Source organism: Lycium barbarum, chromosome 11 (genome assembly GCF_019175385.1).
Source record: "Lycium barbarum isolate Lr01 chromosome 11, ASM1917538v2, whole genome shotgun sequence".
NCBI lineage: Eukaryota > Viridiplantae > Streptophyta > Magnoliopsida > Solanales > Solanaceae > Lycium > Lycium barbarum.
In genome coordinates, this window is record NC_083347.1 from 55,224,453 (window position 1) to 55,242,082 (window position 17,630).

The 17,630-nt window shown below is 39.5% G+C and overlaps 1 pseudogene; it reads right to left on the reverse strand.

Annotated features, from left to right (window-relative positions):
* Positions 1 to 13,458: 13,458 nt before the first annotated feature.
* LOC132620972 (5S ribosomal RNA) lies at positions 13,459 to 13,580 on the reverse strand (annotated as a pseudogene).
* Between the last annotated feature and the right edge of the window lie 4,050 nt (positions 13,581 to 17,630).

Below are 17,630 nucleotides of genomic sequence, written 5' to 3' on the forward strand. Positions count from 1 at the left end.
AGGATGTTATAGCCCGTATATTGTACGTTTAGAAATTCCAAAGTCGTCGTGGAAAGTTAAGGGCGAGACCATTTTCGAAAATTATTTTAATGCACAAGTTGGTTATAAATATTATTTATGAACATTGGTAGTATGAAAATATTGAGAAAGGTTAAGGGCAAAAAGGAGAAATTGCAAAATGGTAAATGGTAATATTGAGGAAAGTCGAGGGGCTTAAGTGTATATACATAGGTAAATGGTGGACAACATAAAAATAAGACATATGCATAAAGCTTATGAGATAAGCTAAGTGGTCATCCTTTTATTTAAGAAAATTTCAAGAAAATGGAGGAAAACTCTAGGCAAAGAAAGAAAGGGAGGCATGTGGTTATTTCATATTCAGTGGGGGCTAATTGTAAATAATAAAAACACATGGGGCCAAAGCTTTCATAAGAAGACAATTAGTCTTCTTTGACCAATATGGGAAAAATTCAAGAAAAAAGGAAGAAATTCCTAGAGAATTCTAGAGAAAGAGGGCATGTGCCCCTCACATGATATATATATATATATATATATATATATATATATATATATATATATATATATATATATATATGATCATTAGTCATATTCTCACAAGAAAAGAAGACTTGGAAAAAATGAATGAAGAAGGGATGAAGAGAGGGGGGATTTCGGCCAAGGGTGGCCAAATGGAGCCATGGAAATTGATCAAAATAAATTATTTCCTTCTAGTATTTCCCCCAAATGGAAGGTACTCATCAACATGGAGTAATTGTTGAAGCAAGTAGAAGACTTTTTGATGTCATATACCAACCCTAAACCAAGTGGGAAGTTGAAGAAAAAAAAGGTAAGGTTTCATCTCTTTTATATGTTATAAATGGTTTGTGCATGTTGTTGAATGTGGAAATGATGGAAATTCATGAAGTATTGCATGTTCAAGTTTGGCCGTGTGTTGGGTGTAAGGTGTAGGAATAGCGAATTTAATGTATTTAGCATGATTATGTGTTGTTGTAATGTGTTGTAATGTGTAGAAAAGAATGGAAATTCATGAAAACCTATGGATTGTGTTGTGGCCGAATGGAATAGGGTTTGGAAAGTTATGGTAACTTGATGTTGTTTGACATTTTAGATGCCGTCGTTATGGATTCTATAACGAGAAGTGTAAGTTTAATGACTTAAAATAATGTTATGTTGGTTATGGGATGATTTGGAAATTTATGTGAATTTTATAAAATTTTTGTATTTAGGAGAATTGTATTGTTAAGGTGTGGGGTGATGGTGTAAGTTATGAATTTTGAGGAAAAGAATGTGTTTGGTGTAGCTCTCGGGTTGGGAGGCAATTTCGGGTGAGTTGGAGCCTTGTTTGAGTTGCTCGAAATATTGTGTGAATTGAATTTGATATCGAAGTATTGCTAGAATAATTGTTGGCATTGTTGTTGTATTCATTAAGTTGAAAGGTTTCGGGTAAGGTTGGGTGTTGGTTTGGACATTTTGAATTACTTGTCGATATTGCTATTATGATGGGTAATATTGTTGTTGATATTGTGGCCGGGTCAAATTCCCGAATTGTTGTTGTTGATTTGGGGCCGAGCTGTATTCTCGGGGATGGTGCATTTACAGGGGAAATGCTGCCGAAATTTCGGCAGACAAAGTGTTACTTTAAAGAATCAACTTCTAAAGGCTCTAATCAAGTTTTGGTAAACATGACCAATTTGTAGATTTTGGCGGATTTGGAACGTGAATTTGGAGTCGCATAAGAAGCAGAAAAGGTATGTAAGGCTTCACCCTTCTTTCTATGGCATGTCTTAGACGGAATATGTTGGATATGAGCCTCGGGAATAACTCTACCCTCCGGAATCCGCGCCTAAAGTTTTCTCTTATTCAATCAGTAGAATTGAACTCAAAAGTGTGCAAAATGTTGGAAGAATTTCCTAAACCTCTAGAACCCGCATAAATAGGACCCGACTACCCTAAAACCCTCACAAGTAACGCCATGACATGTAACATATGTAAATTTGGTACGCCGCCTCATTTGACCGAGGTGGGCCCATGGTCCCCGGATTTTCCTTATTGTTCCGTTTGATCTATTTTGAAGCAGAATCCAAAGAAAACTGTTGATCCTTATCCCGTTCACCGAGTGACAAGTACTGTAACTATGCTAACGAGGATACTTTTATGATGACAATGATAATGATGATGTTAAGAAAGGGAATATGCCTATGATAAGTATGACAAAGATGATTCCATGACTAAGACGATGAATATGATCTTATAATGATAACGATGTAGTCCAAGACGAGAAAATGCCTACGGTAGATGTGTTGGCAAAATGTTCTGCTATGAAAAGCAAAATATGGAAACGTTAAATTAATTCTTGATATCTCAACTCTATTACAGGTAATGACTACTCTAAAGGTCCTAGGTATATGAAACTGTACCCTATGACCCTATTTGATGTTTTCCTCATAATGACACTTTTCATTGGTAGTCTCGCCTCACAATACTCGTTCCTTCAAGGTGAGACAAAGCGACTATGGTTGTTCCATAATGTAATCGGAGGCTACCGACCTTCCGTCACTCCGATGGACACATGACTTTCTTTGAGCTCTCATGCATGCCAATGGTATGACATATGTATATGAATGTGAATATGTATATGTATATGTATATGTATATGGGGAAAAAGGGGAAGGGCCACTGTTATATCACCACCTGATTCAGCTGGATTTCGTCCCGGACGCGGGATATGGGAGAGCCGGATACGGCGTCTGTATATGTGATATATATATAATATGTTGGGACACTGTTGGGGAGGGGGGTGGGAGAGCCGATGTACTCGGCGTCTGTGGATGTAAATAAAGGACACCGTTTTCTGAAATGTTCTGTTTCCTGTACATGTAAATAAGAAGTACTGTTTTTCTGAAAAAGGGACTAAGCATGCATGGCATCTGCCTGAACGACATTCATATGTACAGGTTACTTCTGTCCCAAGATAAGCTCCATATGTCTATTCCGTTATTATTCATACTGTATATTCCTTTATTATGTCACTATTCATGCCTTACATACTCAGTACATTACTCGTACTGACCCCTCTTATTCGGGGGCTGCGTTCATGCCACGCAGGTACACCCAGACGTATTAAAGCCGTTATAGAAGATGTTCCAGCGGAGTTGGCAGGCTCCACTTGTTCAGGAGTGCTGCCGAGTCAGAGTATCTGAGCCATGATGTTTGTTTGATGTTAGAGACTTTGCAGGCAGAGTCGTGGGTATAGAGTGTCGATAATATGCTATATCATAAAGTCCATGTGATTACAGATTCTGTTTGACTTGAGTACGATGGAAAAAAAATCTCTTGAAAGTTTTACTATGTTTTCCATTTTTTTATTGATATAAGAGTCTAAGGAAGTTAAGTATGTAACAAAAGTCAGCGGGTTCGCTCGGCTCCAGATATGGGGTCGGGTGCCCATCACACCCTAGTACAGTCGGGGTGTGACAGTTAGCTTCCTCAAATGATATTACACCTGACCAAGAAAGACGTGGCCAACTGGACTACACTCTTTTTCCCTTCGTTCGATTTTTGTCCCAATTGGATTTTTCAGGTAAGGTTTTTAACGAGGTAATATCGCATGGTTTCTTGGAAGTTTTCCCCGGAGGTATTATCCATTGCTTAATACTTCATTCTTTACTCTCAAACACTAGGGGGATATACCCACTCATGCAGAGTTAAGCTCTAAGACAAAGCTATAAGCCAAAAGTCGAGTCAAAAAGTGCATCGGTACCTATACTGCCCGGATCAAGGAACTTGAACACATGTAACCCGACCGACCATGCTAGATGGCAGCCGAACTACTTTTTACTTTTGTATTGCATTTGTAAGCCAAGGGAATCAATAATACTTTGCTTCTTTTGAAAAATTATTGCCATGGAAAGCAAATACATTAAATGGATGCAATTTATGACATACTGAAAACATGTGCCAAAACGAAGGGGAGACGTCCTTTTCTAAAGCACCGAACAATAAGGGCCCTCTCTTATTTAAATAAAGCCTCATTAAAGGGAAGGTCAAACAAAATTTTATCGGCATAGTAACCGGATATGTTAAGTAGAAACCTTGTAGGTTCCTTTAAGGAAAGTTCAAGTTTGGAAATAAAAAAACAAAACCAAACAACTGACTTTTCCGGTAGGATAAATTTAGAACTTCCGGACTAAAGCCTCAAGGCTTTAGAATCAAAGTTTCTTTCCTCTTATCTTTTGAAGCAAAAGATTGTTAGTCTTAACAAAAAAAGTAAAATATAAAGGAGCAACTTAAAGAGCAAATCATTAAAAGCATAAAGGTAGTTCTTCATTATAAAGTCTCTCCGGGCTTATAAGACCCGGAGGCAAGAGAGTCACAAAATAATCACAAGCCTGCGAAAGTGATTGGTTAGCACGATTCCATGGTTCGTTGAAGGCTCACTCAAAGCAAAACATTTAAAATAATTGTTCAAAACGAAAGACGAAAAACATGGGCACGCGAGACCAAAAATCTGAGAAGGCTTAAAATTAAGAGGAGGGAGGATCACCCCCGGTAGTAGGAAGGGTCCCTGGGTCCTCGCCATCTGAGCTGCTATCCTCGGAAGATCAAAAGTTCGCCATCACAGATTCGACAGCCAAAAAGTCTACATCAGCATCCAGCAGGGCCTCGGAAAGGTCTAATTTCTTGTCCAGAGCTTCCTGGAAGGCGTCCCTTCGAGACTACAGAATGGAAAGGTCACATACTAAGCTTGACTTATGCTCTTCAGCAATAGACGCCGTTACAGCCCTTCCCATCAGGATCGGAGCCGAGCTCGGGAAGGTTCTGAGCACCTCAGTTGCCCCCGAGAGAACTCTAGGTTGCTTTCTAGATCGCGGACTCTTGCTTGAAGGTTCTAATGGTCAGAGGTCTTGGTTTGGAGAGTTTATTATTTCTCATCCAGACTTTGTTTTACCTCGTCATAGATTTGCCGTAGGGAGTGCTTTAAGGACTTAGACTCTCGGCACCTTTACTGGACCATTTCTACTTGACGGCTAAAGCGGCAGTTCTCTGGATTTAGCAAGCTTTTTGCCAAAAAGGACGACACTTTCCCGGCCTCTTCTATCGTAGCGGTAACGGTTGCATGACTCGTAAGGATTTGATCGGCAAGTTGGGTCAGCAACACTTTCAAATCATGGCTACGAAAGTCGAGTTGAGCAGAATTTGTTCCTGGTTCAATAGATTCAGGTGGTGTTACTGGGGCTCGGGGCTAGTCCGCTCCTCGATTAAATCCGAAGGCGCAACATCTCTCGAAATTGGGGGATTCTTTTCATCATCGACAACATCGATCACACCACGATTGGCCGGCACCTCCCTTGATGTGATGAAAATCAAGAAGCTATATTGGGCTTTTGTTATTTAGGGTGTCAAGAACAAGCTCTTGTGAACCCAAGAATTGGACTGGGGACTTGTCTTCAAATTCAAGAAGCCCAAGTATGATTTCAAACCCAAGAAACCACGTTAAAACTATTTCCTTCTAAAATTAGGATTAGTTATTTTCCTTTTTCTAGTAGGTTTTATGTCACGACCCAACCCAATGGGCCGTGACGAGTACCCAACCACTACTGATCAAGCACCCCTAAAGTTGTACTTGCCATATACAGAATAACCTAGCATCCCATTTCTACCTTATATCTGAATGATAGCATCTACTGTAAAGTTTATTCCACAAACTATACCTCAACAGCTCATGAACAGTCCACATGGCCATATATATAGGCATGCGTGCCAAGGATGACACCGCAGTCTGACATGGCCACTACATGTATTGCACATAAAATAAGAGAGCACAAAGATGCATAATGCTCCCACTATATACAACTGTCTACAGACCTCTATGGAATAACAATTGTAGAAAAGACAGGACAAGGCCCTGCCATACCCACATATCTATATAGCAAAATGGCATACCAAAAGGGGCTGCAGCTCTGGACCAATGGCGAGCACTGACTGCGGCTGAGGGGAGATCCTACTGGTCTAGATCGTCTGGCTGGCTACCTAATCCTGCGGGCATGAACGCAGCGTCCACAAGAAAGGAAGTCAGTACGAACAGTGTACTGAGTATGTAAGGCATGAATAACAATATAACAAGAAGTATGGAACATAACATGAGGTAAAGAGATAACCTGTACATCTGATTGCCTCTTAAGGCGGATGTCATGCATGCTAGCTTTAGCTTCTTTTAAAAAATATTATAAATACATACAAGTAAACTGCCCGACCATATAAGTACGGTGTTATACTGCCCGGCCATGTAGGCACGGTGTTATCATCATTAGATCGCGTTCGGGCCTCCCGCGTCTGAGACGAAAGCTGCCACTGCAGTGGTGTGTCTACCTGGTCGCCTATTGGGCGGCGCGGTGTTATTAAAATACATACATATTTATAAGCATGCACGAGAGCCCAAATAAAAGCTACAACTCTATTAGAGTGACGTAAGGTCGGTAGCTTTTGATTTATATTATGGAATAATCATCATCGCTATATCTCACCTCGAAGGAACAATTCATAAAGTGAGATCAACAACAATGAGCAATTCAAGAAAATCATGAAATAAACTCGTTAATCTCATAATAGCATTAAAATCATAGCTTTAAAACTTCTAGAAATAGAGTCGTACTCATCTTTAAAATCATCATCTTCATAAAGCATACTCATCTTTAACGTTATAAGAAACTCTTGGAATCATGAATCTCTAACTTTGGAGGATAAGGACTTTATGAAAAACATGTATGAATACACAAGAAAGGAGTCATGCCTTTGGAAAGAAAGGGACTAGCCTTAACATACCTTTCGGTCTCCTTGGCGATTCAACATTTATTCTTCCAAGCTCGTAAATCTACATATAAACTATTCGTACTATGGTTAGGATTAATGGCATATATTCATCCTAAGTATTGGATTTAATTCTATTTAAAGTCTGCCAAAATTCGGGCAGCATCTCCCCTGTTTATATGTCTAGCCCAAAATCACAATTCAACAATCAACAACCACAACAACAACAATACCAACATTAACAACATCATTACCAACACCAATATACGTCATAAAACATCTCACACAATGTTTTCCAAATTCTTCAACTAACCAACTCATTATACTACTGTTTAATAGTTTCACCTCCGTAAATACATCAAAACTAATATTAATAAGGAGAGATGCATACTTTACTCCTTCTATTATAGAAATATCTTCACTTTCCCCCTTGAATTTGAGTCAAAACTCGTCACTATATGATTTTATAATTGAAACGGTTTGATGTGTTGACCAGAATCTGGGGATTATACTCGATTTGCGTGAAACTTGATAAGTGAGAGTGATAGAGGGTTCCAGAAGTTTTGGGAAGTTTAGAGAATGTTTTGGAAAATAAAATAAGGGGGTATCCCCTTTATTTAACGTTTCAAACTCAGGTTACACCAACCTAAAAATTGCTCAGCGCGTTCGCGCTGAGTTAGCCCCTAGTCCTCTGCGCGTTCGCGCCACTCCCTAGCGCGTTCGCAGACCATTTTCCTGGCCTGCCAGCTCGACTTGTAACGCCCATATATCCTCACTCCGATACCGTATCGATAAGTGGTTTCTTGTGTTGGAAACTAGACTTCGTGAAATTCACTTTAGGCTTTTGCTTCGCCTCAAAACTCCTCGTATACTAAAAGATATCCTCTACTCAAGCAGGGACAAAATTTCCCCTCATATTTTCTCCAAAGTCTAACAAACTTAATTTTCTTAGTTCATTTTCCCTTCGATCCTTCCAGGGCTTATTATATGAATTTAAACTCTCATAACCATAAGATAAACACGTATACTCTCATATGCCTCCTGAAAGGTAGCTCGAATCTTAACACATAAAACTACAGGGTGTAATATTCCCCCCCTCTTTAAAACATTCGTCCTCGAATGTTGTAGTTGCAAATCCATGACATTTTCATTGATTTCGTGAAGTGATTGCCCTCCTCCTAAACTCCTGTCATCTTATCTTTATACTATCAGTGGGTCAGCTTTTTTTTCTTGTTCCCTCTTAACCCTTTATTGCACTATTCCCTAAATTCTATAACCTTCTGTTCCTATGTATGAAATCAGGAATAAACTAATACTTGGCTACCGTTCTCCTTCCATTAACGTGGTCCTGACTCGCAACTTCTATGGCTAACCGTTGATTTGTAAGTACCTTTTCTTACTTGTTGGTAGACAACTCTCTTATTCAACTATGGCGCCTTTCTTTGCTTACTTCTTTAGTACTAATTTGGGCCATCCCTTTTCATACTCGTCGATCTCACATACGCACCACATCATCTCTTTGTGGTCTATTGGTCAGACCCCTTGATTCTTCACAATCTCATCACAGTTACTTCCACAATAGTATTTTTATTGCTGACGAATCCGCATTGTTAACGGTTGCTTACCTCAACTATCCATTCCAGTTCCTTTCCATGATTAACTATAACCATACTCTCACACAATCTCTTAAATACGTACACACCTAATATTTTCTCGTAGTAGGGTAACACTGATGATAAGATAATACTCATAGTTTAAACTAATTCATACTCCAAATATCTTTGAACTCATATTAAACTTTGCCTTTAATTTCTTCTCCCCAAGTCTTGCAATGTACTTACCAGCATAGAAGTAAAGCAAACTATCACTTTACTACCACTTCTTTCCAACACGAGTACCTTATTCTTGAGTTTCGTATACCAATGATCATTCAATAAGCCTTCATTCTTTGTTGGCTTTCTATTGCTGTCCTTATATCATTTTTATTGGCCACTTCTTTGCGACGTTTATTCATATAGTTCTATCATACATGCTCTCATATTCGGCATAGCTAGTGACTTGTGAGATACTTTCTAATACTTGGTGATACTGCCATCTTACTACCCATAAGCCCATAACCTTTATCTTTTGGAAATCGCTGCACTGCATATAATTACCATTTTTGTTAAGATTCTCACTTCTTCTGGCACTAAGATTCCCTTTCGCCGTAACTCAGTTGTCCTTGGTATTCATTTCATTCTTCTTCTTTGTCTGGATGACCTGCAAACCTTTGTTATCCTCTTCGTTACCCTTCCAAATATGTCGTTGTGTATTTAGATGCGGTCCAAACTTCTCTGGTACGTGCGATTCGAACCCGGTCTATGATGTTAGAAACATCATATCCCACGTCAATGAGAATCATTTTCTTTGACTCGTTAATCCCCTTACTTTCCTATCATACCTTTTTTCCCGTACCTGGCCCATAATATACTTATTTCCAATCCATTTCTGCTTCCTCATGATACATTTCCTTCTTCGGAATTCTAGAAATGTCATAATTCCTTTCAGGACTAAATCTGCTTTTTTCCCCTTTTTAAGGGTACTCTTATATTCCAGTAATCTTTGAATTGTAATCATCGTGGATGATCACCTGGTCAACCTTAATGATCCTCCCACTTCTCGATTCTTCATAATATCGGAACTCCTTCATCGTATGATTTGACTTATTTTCTTTTCTGCTAGTTGAAGTTTGGTATCAAATCAAATGCTCATGCATGCCTAATCCAAAGCAGGTGCCTCCTTTATTATCTTTCCGCTTCTACCTTTTATGAATAGCAATTTCCTGGACTAATAGATTAGTGGGGACAACGGAACTCATTAGGCTCTTTAGGGAATACCCGATTGTACCACGCTCCTTAACACCCTTAAAATTCTTCTTGCTCTGGGTTCCTAATTCCGATTTACGTATATAATATACCATTAAAGTTAATATTCCACACCGTCCATTCCTACGATTCGTCCCTTCATCCACTTAGTTCATTTTCCCGTAAATATCCTTAACTACTTATTTGCATCACAACTATGCGTCATAGTCCTTCCAGCGTCTTGTCGTTTCTTGTTCTTATCATGAAATTCTTACAAAGTACGCTTTTGCCCTTCTTCTTTCAGTCAAGCCTTCATCTTTCTTTTTGCCTGTCACGACCCAACCGGAGGGCTATGACAGTCACCCGGTGCTAACCCATCCGGGCACCTCTTATCATACATTCGTATTCACATCTAGGTGAGACACATGGCCTACGCTTGATTTCTATACATTAATAATACTAATCTCATTGGGTAACGACACATTTATATCATCATCAACAACTATGCCCATATCCATATACACAAGCCGATGAGGCTAACAAAATGATATACAAAATGTAAGCCGACAAGGCTAAAAGACATCTAAACGTACACAACTATCTATGAGCCTCTAAAGAGAGTACGTAACATCATATAGACGGGACAGGACCCCACCATGCCCATATGTATGTACACAAAAGAATAATACCAACAGCTGCAGCTCCGGATCAAATGGACTCCTCTATGCAGTCCCTGAACAAATAATCTATGGGTCAAGTCTGTCTTTCTGTCCACCTGCGGGCATGACGCAGCGTCCACAAACAAAAGGACGTCAGTACGAATAATGCACTGAGTATGTAAAGCATAATCGCCAACATAATGGAATCATAAGAAATAACATAAGATAGGAGAGTCATGAGACAATAGAGCCGTTTGTACCTCTAGTGGCAACCATCCTATTTTCTTACCCATTTTCTAATAGGAACCTTCCATTTATAATGCTTAATCATATATGTATATATTAGTATCATACCCGAGCATGAAGGTTCGGTGTTTCACGCACCCGGCCGTGACAAGGCTCGGTGTCATACATACCTGGCCCTACCAAGACTCAGTGTTATCCGTACCCAGCTATAGTAGTGTGCACGCGATAGGTATTATACCCAGCCATATAAGCTCGGTGTTACATAATAGCCATACGTACTTAGACACGTATACATAAGAGTCCATAAGTGTCATCACATCATTATCGACATCGTTTTCATTACATCTCCCTCGGAGGATCAACTATCATATAAATGAGGTAATAGCGTCGTGAAAGTATCGAGAATGATGAGCTTTAGCAATTTTAGGGATGGAGTCATTTGGGAGACATTATGGAATTCATGAGAGGGTATATAGCAAGGAATCATGCCTTAATTAAAGAAGGGTTAGCCTTACATACCTCTTTGTCTTCTTAACTACTTATAGTTCACCATCGAAGCTTGGACAATCTACATTTAGAAGGATTCATACCATGGTTAAGCGTTAATGATACTCTTAGATGCAAACTAGAATATTTCATGATCTAATGAAAATTGGGCAGCATTTCCCCTATTTCGTCAACTTCCACCATATTACAAAACAACTCCCAAACAACCACAATATCATAATCAAGTAATCACATTCCATTAAGCCTTCAAAATCATTCTCATGCTCAACTTATACTAACAACTTCACACCCCTTCTTAGCACATTTTCATAAAATGCTTCCTCATCACTATTACTTCCTTCCATAACAAGATTATACCCATACCATACTAAGAATAATGATTCAAGTTGGCTTACTACCCAAAACATCATAAAAGCTACATTTAGATCTCATTTTCTACTTTCTTCTTCTACCTAAGTTGTTCAACAACCAAGCATTCATGATAGCATGGAGTAAGCATGAAAACTAACCTTTTATCTCATCTCATAGGATGAGCCTTGGATCAGCTATCAACTTATATAAAAACCCCAGCTTCCATACCCAAGAATTTCTTGTTGTCTACTAACCCTAGCAAGACTTCTAACACATGGATACCTTGATTCTTGCCTCTTGATCTTAGTTTTCTCTTGGGTTGGAGTGGAATATGCTTGGAGAAGGGTTTTGGAGCTCTCAAGACTTGTGGAAATGTGGGAAATGAAATAAAAGAACAAGGGTCATCTATTTATACAAAAATTAAAAAGCTGCCCGATGGACTTATACAGACCACTTATACGGTCCGTATAAGTGGACTGTATAACACCATCATGAAAATACCCCTTTCTGTAAGGGTTATGTTATACGGACCCCCCCCCCCTCTTATACAGACCGTATAAGTGGTGGTATAACTCACAGCTATTAAAAACTTTCTCTCGTTGATTCGTTTGACTTCCAATCCTTGTGGAACCTTCTTTGCACTTATACAACACTTCATTAGCCATACAATCGTCCCTATTGCATCCCCTCAAGACATTACCAAATAAATATTAGCTCAATTATAGCGAAAACCTTTCCGAACACGACTCACATTTCACTTCCTTCAACAAACTAAATTTCACATATTCATACAACTTTGAAATCTTATGGTGCGCACTTTAAGCTATCTAATACTTCCTTTAATCTCGTAAGGATTTCATAATCACCTTAAGCTCACGTTAGCCTATTCACAAGACAATTAATCCAAAATTTTCGAAGTGTAACATTGCCACTACGTCTAGTTCATATTCATAAATATTCCCCATGTATCATTATTTCCTTTAAGATTGAATCTCTATACTCTTTACAAAGGTTCTTATCCCATATCACTGATATATTGCCTCCTAGTCAGCTTTGTTATCTTATTATCCTCTTTTTTTCCCTTGGTGATTGCTCGACTACTTTAACCAATCCGTTAGTGTCCCCTTGTTACCTCCATCCTCAGGGGTTTTGAGTTCCTTTACTCCTAAATTCTCTTTTCCACTTGCCATTTTATAATATTAGCCTTGGAGTTCGTAAAATACCCTTTCCGAAGTGCAAATTCGTTTTTTCTCTAAGTCATCCTTTTAGAAGGACTTCTTCGTTTCCGAGGTAATTATGGCTAGTCATTATAACTGTGCATTCACCTCTTCGGATTCCCCTCAAAAGTCAAAAACCCCTTAGCGTCTTCGCAAACCTCTTATTCTTTCCCAATTCACATCCCTAATGGTTGTCACTACTCTCCAGTCCCACTTATCAAAATCTGTTTCCTGGCCCTATACATTCGTTCCACACTACCAGACTTTATTCTTCCAAATGATCTTTTACCTCTAGCGTCGACCTAAACTCTCTCTCTCGGATGCTTTACCTGACCCATATTAGCAACATACTCCCGTTGCTTACACTTCTCCTTTTCTCAGAGCATCCTAATCTTCTTACTCTTGTATACTCACTTTCTTCTTTTCCCTGGTGTTATTACATCAGGCTTATCCAATTCCAACTTTTAGGAAAGATAATGCCAACTTTCCCTCTAGCACTTGCCACTCAAACTTCAATACCCTGTTCAATCAATGTCTTTAACATATTGCAACGTCTATTATCGGGGCACACATATTGATTAACCGCATACAAAATATCGTGTATACCTCTACTAACAGCTTTCTTACAAGTATCCCCAATACTATTTAAACTCATCCTAATGCTGTAGCTGTAATACATCTTCTCTCTATGCGCCAAGCCGGTCCGCCTTGTCTCTCACAATCATCTAAAATCTCTAACCGTGAGTTTCACACGCTTCTAATTTCCTCAAGCTATTCTAGTTCCTCATCCTTCTCTTATGTCCGAATCTGTTGGACTTTTTAGCATACTTCCCATGGGGTCACCCATCCTAGTACTACTCTCACCCCAGCATGCTTAACTTTGGAGTTCTGATGGGATCCGGTGCGTTAGGGCTGGTATGGTCGCATCCATCCTGCTGCGTGGCCTTTATCACGTGATCGAAAACGAGTTGAAGTTCTAACGGGTCCCAATAAAATTCCTGTAGTGCATCTCCTTTCGGGTTGGAAAGGTCCTTTACTCTCCTAACCGAGCAAATGCTGGCTTAGCCTTCGGAACTCCCAATAACAACCATCAATCAACACACACGACTGTCTTCCATTCCTAAATTTTAGATCCTTAGTGGTGGCCAAAACATCTTAGTCACAGTTATCTATAAGTACTTTGGTTATCAGTTCCTTTAAAACTCCCATTTGTTACCTATTAATGATATCCTGCAATAATTGTACACATATAAGAAATTTCCATAAAAGACTCATATACCTGTAGCCGGCCTGTCCAGCTCTTGGTCTGGAGGGCTGTAAAGTGAGGTATCCTCCTCAGCGTCCTCTCGCCATCTACTGGTCAGGCCCTCTTCATCTCCCCCACCCGAATCCAAGGGGTACGGATATCCTGGCAACTCCTGATTTACCGAAGGCCAAGATAAAGGGCTAGAATAATCAGTAACACTCATAGGCGTATCTACCCTAACATACTTCTCCACCATAGGAGAAGCTGGAGGGGTCAACTCTGGTACAGCCTCGGGAGCCTCTTCTACCAGCGTCTCATATGAACCCTCAGATGGGTTCGTCTCATATCTATCTTCTGACGGGTCCTCCTGTACGGAAGTCAGGAACTCTGGAGGAATCGTCTCGGGATCCTCGGAAGGGTCTGTATCAATAGAATAGCTAGGACTCCTTCTACTCTGTCCTGGAATCTGGGGTCCCGAATGCATCCTGTGGGCCTTCCTAGCACCCCCACTATCTGAAGCCGATCTATTCATTTCTTATCAAACTGCACCTACCTACAGGAAAAGAGGGTCAGAAACTATCTTTCCTGGACTTTGGCTCTATCGCACGATCTAAGATAGAAGGAAAGGTCAATGATTCCTAAATGCCCCACAGCCTCCTGTTTACAAGTATGGCTGGCTTCACACCCATAAACAAGACTCTACTGGACACGGTCTGTAGACAACCCTAGGATGAACTGCTCTGATACCACTTTTGTCACGACCCAACCTAATGGGCTGTGATGAGTGCCCAACCACTATTGATCAAGCACCCCTAAAGTCATACTTGCCATATACAGAATAACCTGGCAGCCCATTTCTAACTTATATCTGAATGATAGCATATACTGTAAAATTTATACCACAAACTCGATGTCAATAACTCATGTACAGTCCACATGGATATATATATATATATTGGCATGCGTGCAAAGGATGACACCGCAGTCCGACATGGCCACTACATGTACTGTACATAAAATAAGAGACCACAAAGCTACATGACGCTCCCACTATATACAACTGTCTACAGACCTCTATGGAATAACAGCTGTAGAAAAGACAGGACAAGGCCCTGTCATACCCACATATCTACATAACAAAATGGCATAAGAAAGGGGCTGCAGCTCCGGACCAATGGAGCGCACTGACTGCGGCTGAGGGGAGATCCTACTGGTCTGAATCGTCTGGGTGGCTACCTGATCCTGCAGGCATGAACGCAGCGTCCACAAGAAAGGACGTTAGTACGAACAGTGTACTGAGTATATAAGGCATGAATAACAACATAACAAGAAGTATGGAACATAACATGAGGTAAAGAGATAACCTGTACATCTGATTGCCTCTTAAGGCGGATGTCATGCATGCTGGCTTTAACTTCTTTTAAACAATATTATAAAGAGATAACCTGTACATCTGATTGCCTCTTAAGGCGGATGTCATGCATGCTCGCTTTAACTTCTTTTAAACAATATTATAAATACATACAAGTAAACTGTCTGACCAAATAGGTAGGGTGTTATGCTGCCCTGCCATTTAGGCACAGTGTTATCATCATTAGCCCGCGTTCGAGCCTCCCGCGTTCGGGGCGTAAGCTGCCCACTGTAGTGGTGTGTCTGCCCGGCCGCCTGCTAGGCGGCGCGGTGTTATTAAAATACATACATATTTATAAGCATGCATGAGCGCCCAAATAAAAGCTACAACTCTATCAGAGTGACGTAAGACCGGTAGCCTCCGATTTATATTATGGAATAATCATCATTGCTATATCTCACCTCAAAGGAACAATTCATAAGGGAGATCAGCAACAATGAGCAATTCAAGAAAATCTTGAAATAAACTCATTAATCTCATAATAGCATTAAAATCATAGCTTTAGAACTTCTAGAAATAAAGTCATCATCATCATCTTCATAAAGCATACTCATTTTTAGCGTCATAAGAAACTCTTGGAATTATGAATCTCTAACTTTGGAGGATAAGGATGTTATGAAAAACATGTATGAATACACAAGAAAGGAGTCATGCCTTTGGAGAGAAAGGGACTAGCCTTAACATACCTTTTGGTCTTCTTGGCGATTCAACGTTTATTCTTCCAAGCTCGTAAATCTACATATAAACCATTCGTACCATGGTTAGGCTCAATGGCATATACTCATCCTAAGTCTTGGATTTAATTCTATTTAAAGTCTGCCGAAATTCAGGCAGCATCTCCCCTGTTTATATGCCTAGGCCAAAATCACAATTAAACAATCAACAACGACAACTGATGTGCCGGGAATTTTGGCACATCTAATGCTTTTAAAATCTAAGTTTTACTTGTTTTCGAGCAAGTTTGTTTTAGTTTGATGTGTTTTGTGTGTTGTGCAGGTATTTTGAAGTTAGAATGCTTGGAAAGCAAAAAAACGAGGAAAATAAACAATCTGTTCTGATAAGCATAAGGACGGACCGTCAACATGCTCGACGGCCTGTCGAGTTGCCTCGTCGATAAGTTCCTGCGAAGTGACAATTCATCATATCATCATCAGATCGTCGACTTGCACCATCGATATGATCAACGGTCCATCGAAGTGCTTCGACGGTAGAGTTCCTGTAGAGTGATAAAAGTATACTCAGATCGTCGAGTTAGTCGCCAAGCATGTCGACGACCGTCGAAGTGCAAAGACGACCCATCGAAGTGTAAGCCGAGATGGAACAGGACTGAGATTGATTATTCCGAGTTTTGACTTGTATAAATACCTGTTTAGGTTTTATTTTTCAGACATCTGGAGTTTTAAACTTGTAGTAATTAATTTTGAGTTGTTATTGCTTTTGAAGATTTCCAGACAATTACATTCATTGCTTTCAAGTTTTATTCGTAAGTTCAATACAATAGTTCAATTATGCAATCTTCAATCTTTTATTGTTTTCTTGTTGCCATGAGTAGCTAAACACCTTTACTAAGGTTGTGAACCCAAGGATGGGTGTGTTGTGATTGGGGATCGTGAAAGATATTTGCATAATGGATTGTTAGGGTTTATTTGTTCTTCATTTTCATTATATAGTTAGTGGTTGCAAACATTAGCTAACGCCTTAAACTTTAGTTTATTTGGGAAAATAGCTAGGGTTAGGTAAGAACAAATAACAAGAACTCAGGGCTTTAAACCTTATTTAATAAATTCACTTAGGAATAAGAGGAATTTACTTGGCATAATTAACCGTTCTTCATGCATACTTTCTTATCTTTGGAAAAAGCATAGAAAGAAATAATCTGTTCTTATTGGGAAATAGTTCAGATTCACATAGAGGTTAAGTGCATCCATACAAACAGTCCATTAGAAGTATATCAAGATCGATACCCATAATCATACACTTTATCTGATGGGGACACAACCTTGGTTCGTTTTACCCATATATTTACAACTTTAAATTTCCAGTCACTTTAAATTAGTCCACAAACCAAATCAACTATAAAACCCTTTTCTGGAATACACCAGGACCGCAAGATTAGTATTATACTTGTTTAGTAAACTTTTCACACCATATTCTCTGTGGGATTCGACCCCAACCTTGTTGGGTTACTATATTTGACAACGTTCGCGTTATACCATTAATAGGTGTAATTTGAGCGTATCAACAACAACAACAATACCAACATTAACAACATCATTACCAACACCTATACGTCATAAAACATCTCACACGATGTTTTCCAAA